This window comes from Chinchilla lanigera, unplaced genomic scaffold (assembly GCF_000276665.1).
Source record: "Chinchilla lanigera isolate Chin_1 unplaced genomic scaffold, ChiLan1.0 scaffold00023, whole genome shotgun sequence".
Classification (NCBI taxonomy): Eukaryota; Metazoa; Chordata; class Mammalia; order Rodentia; family Chinchillidae; genus Chinchilla; species Chinchilla lanigera.
In genome coordinates this window covers 22,468,411-22,480,109 of record NW_004955424.1, presented here as the reverse complement: position 1 = coordinate 22,480,109, position 11,699 = coordinate 22,468,411, and the positions used below count along the sequence as shown (strand labels likewise).

At 38.0% G+C, this 11,699-nt stretch overlaps 1 protein-coding gene across 1 annotated transcript in view; it reads right to left on the bottom strand.

The window, feature by feature from the left end:
* Window positions 1–11,699, bottom strand: part of Usp34 (ubiquitin specific peptidase 34) — a 255,653-nt gene that overhangs the window by 209,835 nt on the left and 34,119 nt on the right. The window contains exon 2 of the mRNA XM_013514603.1: window positions 5,707–5,794. The gene's annotated coding sequence lies outside the window, so the exon portion shown is untranslated. The remainder of the gene's footprint in view (window positions 1–5,706; window positions 5,795–11,699) is intronic.

The window sequence follows — 11,699 nt, the reverse complement described above, 5'->3', positions numbered from 1 at the left end:
AAAAAAAAAAAATGCAAATGCCTAACATAAGATATCTGGTTTCAATTAGTAAAATTAACATTAAATAAACATTCATAAGGAAAAGAATACGTGTCAAGATGAAATTATTTTCAATCTGGGTTCTACAATTTGATCAACAATATCCCAATCTAACATCATTTTCCCTAGCCTCATACTGCTGCAAGCATGAAAAGATTATTGCTATCTGATAATCAGCCTGTGCAAAAATTGTTTTATGTCTGAACTTATTTCTGAAAAGACTACTTTAAATAGCAGTCAACATCAATACTCCACTAGTCAAACAAAAAAAAAAAATTTTGAGACAGGGTCTCCCTATGTAGTCCAGGCCAGTCTTGAACTTGCTGTGCAGCGAACTCACAGCAACCTTCCGGAATCTCTTGGCCTCCTGAATAGGATTACAGTCATGCATCACCATGCCCAGCTAGTCAAACAAAATTCTTTTTCTTTTCCAACAAAATTCTTGATGCCAAAATAAAAGACAGACTCTTACAGTATCATACATTACTATACAAAAGGAACAGCTTCTAAAACTGTTTTAAAAAAAGGTTATTACAACAGTGAAAAAATAAAAACAGCTTCAAAGAGTAAGCAAATGACAAACATATATTCTGGGGATGGGGATTTAGCTCAGTGGTAGAGCACTTATCCAGCAACTGTGAAACTCTGGGTTCAGTCCTTCAGCACAAACCAACCACCAAACAAACAGTACTATTTTTAGCAGGAAGATACAAACATCTGCTAAAATTTAAAAAAAAAAAGCCCCAGGCACAGGTCTGCAATCCCAGCACTCAGAAGGTGGAAACAGGAGGATCACTGTAAATTTGAAGCCAATCTAGACTATACAGTGAGTCCAAGGCCAGCCTGAACTACATGAGACCCTGGTCTCAAAAAACCAACCAAAGAGGGGCTGGGCATTTAGCTCAGCGGCAAAAGTGCCTGCCTGGCAAGTGCAAGGTCGTGAGTTCGGTTCCCGGTACAGGAGAAAAACCAAAAAAAAAAAAAAAAAACAAAAACCAACCAAAGAAACAAAACAAAACAGAACATCTGATAAAACCACACTTTGCCTGGCACCCACCATTTCTGTTAGAGACAAAAACCTGAAATAAAGTTTTAAACAGTATACAGGCAAGAGACAGCAATGATAGATTAGACTGTGGCAAAAGTTGACCTGTTAATTACAAGACCCCAAATATGCACACAGAACAGTTCCCAAAACCCTGCACATGGACTTCTAAGAACCCAGGGTTTTCAATAGGATGCCCTAGACCTGACATCAGCCTGAGGTGTGCAAATCTCAGCACTGCCTCTCAGGACCTGGATGTAGACATTCTTATGAGTTTTCTCAAGATTTGGACAATATTAAAAGGCAGTCATGAAGACCAGTGCTATTGTAACTGACAGCCCCCAGTAGCATGTACTTCTATCTTTGCTCTCTCCCTCTTTTTCTATTTACCTGCTCCAAACTCGCTCTGCAGAGCCAGTTTCTTTTCCTCTTCATTTTTACTTCCTTTTTTTGGTACCGGGAATCAAACTCAGGACCTTGCCCTTGCCAGGCAGGTACTTGTGCCACTGAGCTATATTCCTGGGATTCATTTTGACTTTCTTGAATAAAGTTTGCTATTGCTTTTTGCCTGTTTTGTTCAATTCTTTGTACCAGGTGAGAAGAACCTGGAATCCAACTCTAGGAGAGGTAAGTAATCCAGAGCCTGGCAACATTCAGCTGGCAAGCCACTTTTAGAAGCAAGCTACCCAGTAATAGCAAGCAACTCTCAATGCCTGTTAAGAAATGTGGAATTTATAATATATAAACCTAAAAAACCTATTTTATAAATTTAAAACAAATCACCCAGATGTTGTGGCTCATGCCTGTAATCCCAGCACTAGGGAGACAGAGGCAGGAAGATCACCGCAAGTTCCAGGCCAGCCTGGATGAGCTACACAGCGAATTCAAGGTCAGCTTAAAGTACACAGAGTGAGACATTGTCTCAAACTACCAAAATTAAATAAATAGTAATACTACCAACATGAAAGATACCCTGTGATATTAATGCTTTTTTGTTATACAATATTCCTTTCAGACCCTTATAGAATCTTTCTCTGATTTACATTCTTCAATTTATTTTCTTTCACTTCCATTCTCTAATTTTCTTCCTATCTCATTCTCAATTACTATTTCTTTGTGTATTTTTAAGACAAGGTTTCACTATGCAGTTCAAGCTGGCCCCATTTCACTGGTTATTTTTTTTACTTTATTACAGTTCTGGGGATCAAAGCCAGGACACCTCATGTATGATATGCAAGTGAGCTACTAATGAACCACATACCCAGCCCCTATTGATAGTTGTTTTTTGGGGGTTTTTTGGTTTGTTTTGGTTTGGTTTTTTCAAAACAGACTCTTACTCTATAGTCCAGGATGGCTTCAAACTCACAGACATCTTTCTGCCTCAACCTCCCAGGTGCTAAGGTTATACCACACCCAGCTTTCTGTTGAAAATGTTATGCAAGTACTAATACTTTCTGCCAGAAAACTCACTAATGAAAATATTACTGCACTAAGGTTCACTTATGGGCCTACAGTTAAGAATCTCTTGCAGATTAACTATTGATAGGTGTTTATCACCTGTGAGAATCACAATCTTAAAAGAAGAAGGAAAAGCCAATGGTGGCACATGGGTGTAATCCCAGCACTCAGGAGGCTGAGGCAGGAGGATGACTAGGAGTTTGAGGCCAGCCTGGGCTATACTGTGAGTTTAAGTCACCCTGAACTACCCAGTAAGATCTTGTCTCAGAAAAAAAAAAAAAAAAAAAAATCACAGTCTCAATCAGGCAACAGTATTTTCTGACGCTCAAGAAAGCAAAAGGAGAAAAATGGGGAAAGGTTACTACCATAAAGCCATGCTGTGCTTTTCGGTTGCTTAATTGTTCTCTGTGTAGAGGTGGTTTTTTGTTTTTTTTTTATAGGGTTTAAACTCAGGGCCTTATACAAGCTAAGCAAGTCCTCTGACACTGAGCTATAAATCTTTTTAGTTAAGACAGGGTCTTGCTAAATTGCCCAGGCTAACCTTCAGTTTGCAGTTCTCCTGCCTCAGCCTTCCACTAGCTAAGATTACAATCATGCACTACTATACCTGGTCTCAACTAGATAGTTTATTTTTAATTCCTTGTTTTTTCTACCAACGTAAAAGTATAATGATATTCTATTTTTATTACTACCAGCTAAAACTCTTCATATTTATTCACACATGAACAAAACTATAAATGTTACACACCATACTTTCTAGTCTAGCACTTTAGGCTTTAGCTTTTATACTAGTCAATTTATATTTCATTTTCCAAAATATTAAAAGTTTTCATTAAAACAGGTGTCCGTAAGTTCCTTCATCAAATACTATGCTGAGGAAGCACTCTTTCCACACATCCTCAGTAAAATCATAGCAGCTGTATCATTACTGTCATTTCACAAATGAGGAAATAAAGAGCTCACAGAAACATCCGTCACAATAACTCAGTTCATAGGTGATAAAACAAGGACTTTAATTCTTGTCTCTCTCCAAGGCCATACTCCAACCACTATACTCTTGGGGCAGAATGAGATAAAGCAGAGGCTCTCATTTGTTGGTGGGCAAACACTGTAATCTCATGAAACCTATGAATTACTACCTAAAACTGTGATATTATATCAAAATATAATTTCATTCCCATTCACAAACTCTAGTTTAAAAATTCCAAATACTGAAATTAAGAGTATGCATCCAGAAGCCAGGCATGGTGATGCACAACTGCAATCCCAGCAACTGAGAAGCTGAGGGAGGAGGATTACCATGAGTTCAAGGCCTGCCTGGACTACATAGTAAATTCAAACCCAGCCTGAACTACATAGTGAGAACTTGTCTCAAAAAAAATTCATCCAGGATAAAAAAATGGAAATGGAACACATAATTTCCACTCCAATTCCACCAATAACTTTAGGAAAATTATTTTACTTCTCTGGGTTTTATTTTAACCAGTGATACATTCTAGATCCTGAAATTAGAGTGTGTTTTTCCTAGTGTAGCATGTCACTGCCTAGCTGTAGGTACAATTCAAAGTTCTGACTCAAGTGCAACATTTCTCAGCAAATGTCAATCCTAAAATATTAGTACAGTATTATGAAAATACCCATCATCTATACCACTTACAATGAAAAGATTAGCAACCACTGCTAAACTCAATTGAAAGAAATTTTTCTGGTTGATATTCAGTAAAAAGGTATCAATTACAATGATATAGGGGCTGGGGATTTAGCTCAGCGGCAAAAGCGCCTGCCTGGCAAGCGCAAGGTCGTGAGTTCGGTTCCCGGTACCTGAGAAAAACCAAAAAAAATAAAAAAATAAAAATAAAAAATAAATAAATAAAAAAAATAAAAAAAAAACAATGATATACTGGTTTTAAATAACTAAAACCAACAAACTTTTCTGGAATAAACAGATCTACTAATTTCACTGACAGAGTAAAAGCAAAATTCTTTAAAACAGGAACCACTGTACAGCAACTGATACTTGAAACTAAACTATTCTGATATCCTATTATCAACCAGACTCTGTCTCTCAGGACATTCATTTATGTGTCAGTGTACTCAACATTCACTGTGCACAATACTTTAAATATTTTTACCTATAAAAATTTTAGGGCTGGGGATTTAGCTCAGCGGCAAAAGCGCCTGCCTGGCAAGCGTAAGGTCGTGAGTTCGGTTCCTGGTACCGGAGAAAAACCAAAAAAAAAAAAAAAAATTTTAGAAGCACTAAGTTTAAGTTGGATTGGCACACAGGTAAAAAGATTATCAGTGAACTGGGGATGTAGCTCAGTGCCTAACATAGATGAGGCCTTGGAGTCCATATCCAGCAGCCATAACTAATTAAAATCACTTATAAAGTTTTTTTAATAAAGTTTGGTTATATCAACAATTCTGATCCTTAAAGTTTTATTCACTCTATTCTCATTATATGTATTATTTAGCAATAGGTCTGTTATATGTATTTACTGTATTATAGAAAAGGAATAGCAAAGAGCTTCAAAACGTTTCCTACTACAATACTGATTTTTTAAACACTTTTTTTTGGGTCTTTTTGAGACAAGGTCTCGCTGTACAGTTCAGGCCAGCCGTGAGCTCACTTTGTAGCCCAAGCTGGTCTTGAACTTGCAACGATCCTCCTGCCTCAGCCTCCCAAGTGCTGGGACTACAGGCATGCCTTTAGATCAAAATAACGTCTTTTCAAATTCCAGTCATTCCTACATTGCTAAATAATAAAGATAAGGTGAACCAAAGAAATGAATTTTTATATTCACGTCCTGAAAGAACCACCATGATCAGATCAGCTCCATAAGTAAGGAAAAGGTGTGATTCACTAAATACTGATAAACTGTCATTTAATGCTACAGGTATTCAATCCAACATACTAAAAGAAAGTCTAATAATTAACAAAGGCAATTTTTTTGTTTGTTTTTTTGAGACACGGTCTCACTGTGTAGTTCAGGCTGGCCTTAAACTCACTTATGTAGTCCAGGCTGGCCTCGAACTGGGCAGCGATTCTCCTGCCTCAGCCTTGCAAGTGCTAGAATTACAGAAGTGTGCCACCATTCCCAACAACAAAGGCAATTTAAAACACAATCCAAAAGTTAATTTTCAAAACACCTAAAGATGCATACCTCTGAGTCCAAGAATTGATATAAGCAAATATTTTGAGAGTATGTTCCTTTCTGAGCTGCAGTCCATCACCACCTTCTATATCTGATACTGAAATAAAGAAAATATTTAATAATTAATAAATGCTAAATCAATATAAAAATCAATACCTCAAATTAAAGCCTAGATTCTCAAAGCAAGTATTGTACCTTCAGTTTAATTCTTTTGCTTTTTTTTTTAATTCTTTTGCTTTCAACAAAGAGAATAAATCTTAGTTTATTTAACTGCTGATTAATAATAGACTTATAACAGGTGCAATTGGGACGAGGGAAACACTTTGCCAATTATTCTGGTACATATTTTCTCTCTCAACTCCAAATCTATCCTTCTGTTCCATGCTTTACAATGCTGGGGCTAGAACCCTACAAGCTACATTTTAAAATCCCAGAGGACTTCTTGCTAGGATCTTCCTCCAGCAGCACTCTGCCTGTAACCCCAAAACTCTGGGAGGCTGAGGCAAAAAGAGTTTCCATTTCAAACAGAGCAACTCATCAACTTAGCAAGACTGTCTCAAAATTTTTTTACAAATGGTCAGGTGCTGTAATCAAAGCATTCAAGAGCCTGAGGGAAGATGACTGCCCTGAGTTCAAGGCCAGCCTGGGCTACATAAGCGAGTTCAAGGGCAGGCTGCACTACATAGCAAGACGCTGTCTCAAAAAGCCAATAAAGCAAATAAATAAAACAAGCAAATAAATAATAAAAGCCAATAAAGCAAATAAATAAAAAAATAAATAAAAGCAAATAAATAAAAAAGCCAAATAAATAATAAAAGCCAATAAAGCAAATAAATAAAACAAGCAAATAAATAAATTTTAAATGTTTAAAGAGCTAGGGATGTAACTCAGTGTAAAGGTCCTGGGTTCATCCCCAGGTATTAAGTATTTTAGACTTTGCAGGTTTTATTTATTTATTTATTTTTGTCTTTTTGAGACAGGGTTTCATTATGCAGTTCAGACTGGCCTTGAACTCACTCTATAGCCCAGGCTGGCCTGGAATTTACAGCAATCCTCCTGCCTCAGCCTCCCAAGTGCTGGGATTACAGGCATACACCACCATGCCCTGCTTTTGCACGCTTTAAACTGTCACAACTATACAGCTCTGCTGTTTTATCATGAAAGCAGTAACAGAGAGTACATAAACAAATGAGCACAGCCACATTACAAAAACAAGCACCTGGCCAGATTTGGTCCATTTGGTCCTGTTTTAATTTCTTTTTTATTTTGAGATAAGGTCTCACAAGTCACTAACTTGCCCATAACGTCTCATTAAGTCGCATTAACGTGAGTTTGATCCCTGGTACCAAACAAAAAACAAAAAGTCACACAATTTGGGAGGCTGAGGGAGGAGGATCACTGTAAGTTCAAAGCCAGCCTGGGCTACAAAGTGAGCTCAAGACCAGCCTGAACTGCATAGCAAGACCCTGTCTCAAAAAGACAAAAAAATTTTTAAATAAACTTACAAAGGAAGTTACACATTAGGTGAGGAAGGAGGATCTCCATGAGTTCAAGGACAATCTGGGCTACATGAAGGGCATCTTGAACTACATGGGTAAAACTTTTCTAAATATACTTAAGAAAAAAAATATACTTAGGGTATATTTAAGTGTAAGTATATGTAAATATACTTAAAGTATGTTTTGGGAACTACCCAGGAATAAGGGATACAAATGGTTTGATATTTTAAATTTCTTTAATGTTGGTCCCCAAACAGTATGAGTTTCACTCATAAGAAGTGTCTTGAATAATAGGCCCTATTTCCTTTGTGTTTTTAAAATTTTTTTTTGCTTTGTTTTTTGAGACAAGATCTCATTGTATAGTCTAAGCTGGCCTTGAATTTGCAGCAATCCTCCTCAGCCTTCTGAGTCCTGGTATTACAGGCATGCGCCACCATGTCCAGTTTAAATATGTTTTTTATGGTTGACGCGCCCCCCCCCCCCCCCGCGATGGGCTTTGGAGTAGAGTTAACTCTTACTCTTGACACACTCTTCTAATTTCTTCTGAATCAGTGTTGCCTTATTTATGTATTAGGTTATAAATATTTCACTGCTGAACCAGGTAGTATACTATAATTATATTTCCTTGATGTGTACTTTTTTTTCATTCCTGTAATGAGTAGTTGCTAAGATTGTATGTTTAGTTTCTGCCCCTATTCTAGTTCCTTTGCAGGGTTAGACATGTACAGCTCTCTGATCATTGAAATCATATACAAACTGTATTAGTTTCTCTGTCTCATACCCATCTTTCCTAGAGCCCTTTATTGCCCTTTATTTGCCATCTTGGGCTCCACAGTGAACTCAAGGCCAGCCTGAACTACACTGGTCTCAAAAGACCGACCAATGAATCAATCAATCTGCAAGAGCAAAAAGCAAGTAAAATTTGGGACAAAATTATACCTGTCTTAGTAAACAGCAAAAGCTGAAAACTAGGCTGATGGTAATAGAGAACAGAAGCAAACTCATTTTGGGGTTATAGGTATGTACCACTGTGCCCAACAAGTTTTATGTGTTGTTTTTTTTTGGACAATCACGCAACCAAAAGCCAGAAGTACCTTACTATAAACAGACATTTTCTACTACAATGTCATGTATCTATTTCCTGAGAAGGCTTTTGTTCGGTAAAATCTTATAGTAAAGAATAATGGAGCTAACAATAAAACAAGGTAGAATACTCAAAAACCCATGAAACCATATACCGAGAGCACTGAAAAAAATCAGTAACTAATCAGGCCAGACATGATGGTGCATTCCTGTAATCCCAGCAGTTGGGAGGCTGAGGCAGGAGGACTGCAGAGAATTCAAGGCCAGCCTAGGCTACATAGTGAGCTCAAAGCCAGCCTGAACTACATAGTGAGTTTCTGCCTCAAAAAAAATAAATAAATAAAAGCAATAAATAAATCATAAAGTCCACAAGGACAACTACAGCTCTAACTAAAAGACTGTTTCCTAGCTGGGCAGGGGTGTGGTGGTGCATACCTGCAATCCCAGCACTGTGGGAAACTGAGGCAGGAGGACTACAATTTGAGCCCAGTCTGAGTAATGCTAAACGTGAGACCTTCCCTGGCTCAAACAAAATGAAACAAAAAAAAGCACAGCCACTTGAAGAACAGTACAGCAGTTCCTTAAAATGTTTAATACAGGGGTAGGGAGGTACCTCTATGGCATTATGCTTGCCTCGCATGCTGGAAGCCTGGGTTTTATCTCCAGCATCACACACACACAATTTAAATACAACTGTCACGGAATTCAGCTATCATACTTCTGGGTATGCACTAGATAATGAAGGGACATAGTCGTGTCTAATACGAATGTTCACAATTCAATACATTGCGCGCTGTAATAGTCACACTTAATGCACATGTGTGAAATAAACATTTCCTGTTTTTGTTTTTTTTTTTGGTCTTTTTTCCGGTACCAGGATCGAACTCACAACCTTATGCTTGCCGGTCAGACGCTGTGCCGCTGAGCTAAATCCCCAGCCCCTCATTTCCTGAATTTTGATGCCTACAATTTTTCATTATTTTTGTAGGAATACATTCCTTTTTTTTTTTTTTTTTTGCTTTTTAATTGGTACATTCCAGATATACACAATGATCACATTCATCATGGGGAATTTGTGCCTGTACATGACATATTTTGCTTTTTTTCTCAATCCCTTCTCTTCCCTTCAACCCCTCTTCCTCTCATTTACAAAATTTTGTTTCCATTGTTTCTATTTTTTTCTTATCCCTTCTTTCCTTTCCTCCTTCTCTCTCCCTTGTTTCCTTCTCATTTGAACATTTTGTTTCCCAGTATGGACCACATTCTTAACTGTCATCTTTTTGTTGCCACACCTCTCAGATCTTCAATTAACCTGATATAATGGGAACTGTGAAGCCTAACCTGCAAGAGTTGGTGAGTTGGGTGAAGACTTCATGGGATAAAAATCACATGACAGTTGTGTCACCAATGCACTATAAGCAGGCTACGTGGGCAAAAAGTACTCATTTAAGAACAGCGCTATTGCTAGACGTACGATATCAGAGCTAGTGGCTCTTCAGAAGATGGAGTTACAAGAAATTCGGGCCAGGATTCAGGGTTTGGAGTTATGATGTTCCAGAAGATGACACAACTGTACAGTATTTGAATAAATGTAGATTCTTGTACATTAATAAATGCATGATTGATGTATATGAAAAAATAAGGCATCTCCTGAAAATAAGCTCTACTGTGTCTTTTAAGCAAAAATTAATGAGACCCACCCAGTCTTATTTTTGAGGAAATACAGTACATGGTGAGACCCTGTCTCAAAAAAACAAATAAAAAAATAAAACTTAACAGAGTGCAGAAAAAAAAATAGTCTCTGTGGTTCAAACATAAGACTGAAATAGCATTTTCTACAACAGATGACAAAAAGTTGCAAATAGCAAGTGTTGCCATATTCAAGAGAAAATAGGCAATTTCATGTATCAGTAAAGATAATTCAGCAGTCTTTACCAAAATTACAAAAATACTAATCCTCTGAATAATTATTCTTTTTCTTGCCAGTACTAGGGACTGAACTCAGGGCTTTCACACTGAACTACAACCTCAGGTACCATTCACCCATAATGGGGACTGAACTCAGGACTTTCACATTAGTTACTTCCCTGGTCCCTTTTGGGTTCTGTAGGGATTTTTAGGGGGTGGATGTGTAAAGGCTGGAGGCAAGGTCTCACTAAAATGCTAGATTGTCAGTTTGGACTCAAACTTGTGATCCTTCTGCCTCAAACTCTCAAAACCCTGAAATTACAGGTATGTGCCACCACAGCTAGCTAGCTATCTCCAGCCTTTTTAAAGTTGTTTTCTTTGGAGATAGTCCTGCTAAACTGAGTTTATAATCCCCCTGACTCAGTCTCCCAGAGTGCTGGGATTACAGGTGTGAGTCACCATCCCTAGCAGTAATTACTTTAAGAGTTTTTTTTGCTGGGGTTGGGGATTTAGCTCAGGGGCACAGCGCCTGCCCGGCGCAAGTTCAATTCCTGGTACCGGGAAAAAAAAAAGGTTTTTTGCTATAGAATTTTTGTCATTCAAAGTAACATTCACAGATACTCAAAAGAAAGCATTAACTTATATTCATGGAAGGTGAAAATAACCTTAATATCAATGGAAAACAAGTTAAAATAAATTGTAATGAAGGAAGCCAGGCAGGGTAGCAAACATCTGTAATCCCTTCACGCGGAAGACTGAGGCAGGAGGACTGTCAAGAGTTTGAGACCAACTTGGGCTACATAGTGAGTTCAAGGCTAGCCTGAACTACCTAGCAAGACTGTGTCTCAAAATAAAAGTATGTACTTCAAAGAAATAGGTCCTAAAAGGAAGTATCTCCTTTTTTTTTTTTTTGGTTTTTCTCCGGTACTGGGAACCGAACTCACGACCTTGCGCTTGCCAGGCAGGCGCTTTTGCCGCTGAGCTAAATCCCCAGCCCCGGAAGTATCTCCTTATACAGAGAGTCCACCTAGTAAAGTAAAAGGACTAGGTAGAAAAGGACTAGATCATCACTTTGCAACTGTTGGTGGAATAAAATATCCATATTGGAGACCTAAGCAATATCCATACTGGAGACCTAGATAACATCCATACTGGAGACCTAGGCAGCTGTGCATGGTAGCACATGCCTATAACCCCAGCTACTTACTTGGAAGACTAGCAAAAGGATCAAAAGTTCCAGCTCATCTTACACAATCAGGACTCAACTTACAAACTTTTAACTTTTTTTTTGCTTTGAGACAGGGTCTTGATATGTAGTCCAGGCTGGCCCTGAACTCACTAACTACACAGGCCTCAAACTCATGGCAATCCTCCTGCCTCAACCTCACAAATGCTGGGATTACAGGTGTGCACCACCACGCCCGGCTCAAAATTTTTAAAATGAGAAGGGCTAATACAGTGGTAAAACAATCCCAAATTCAACCCCCAGTACCACCAAAAAAAAAAAAAAAA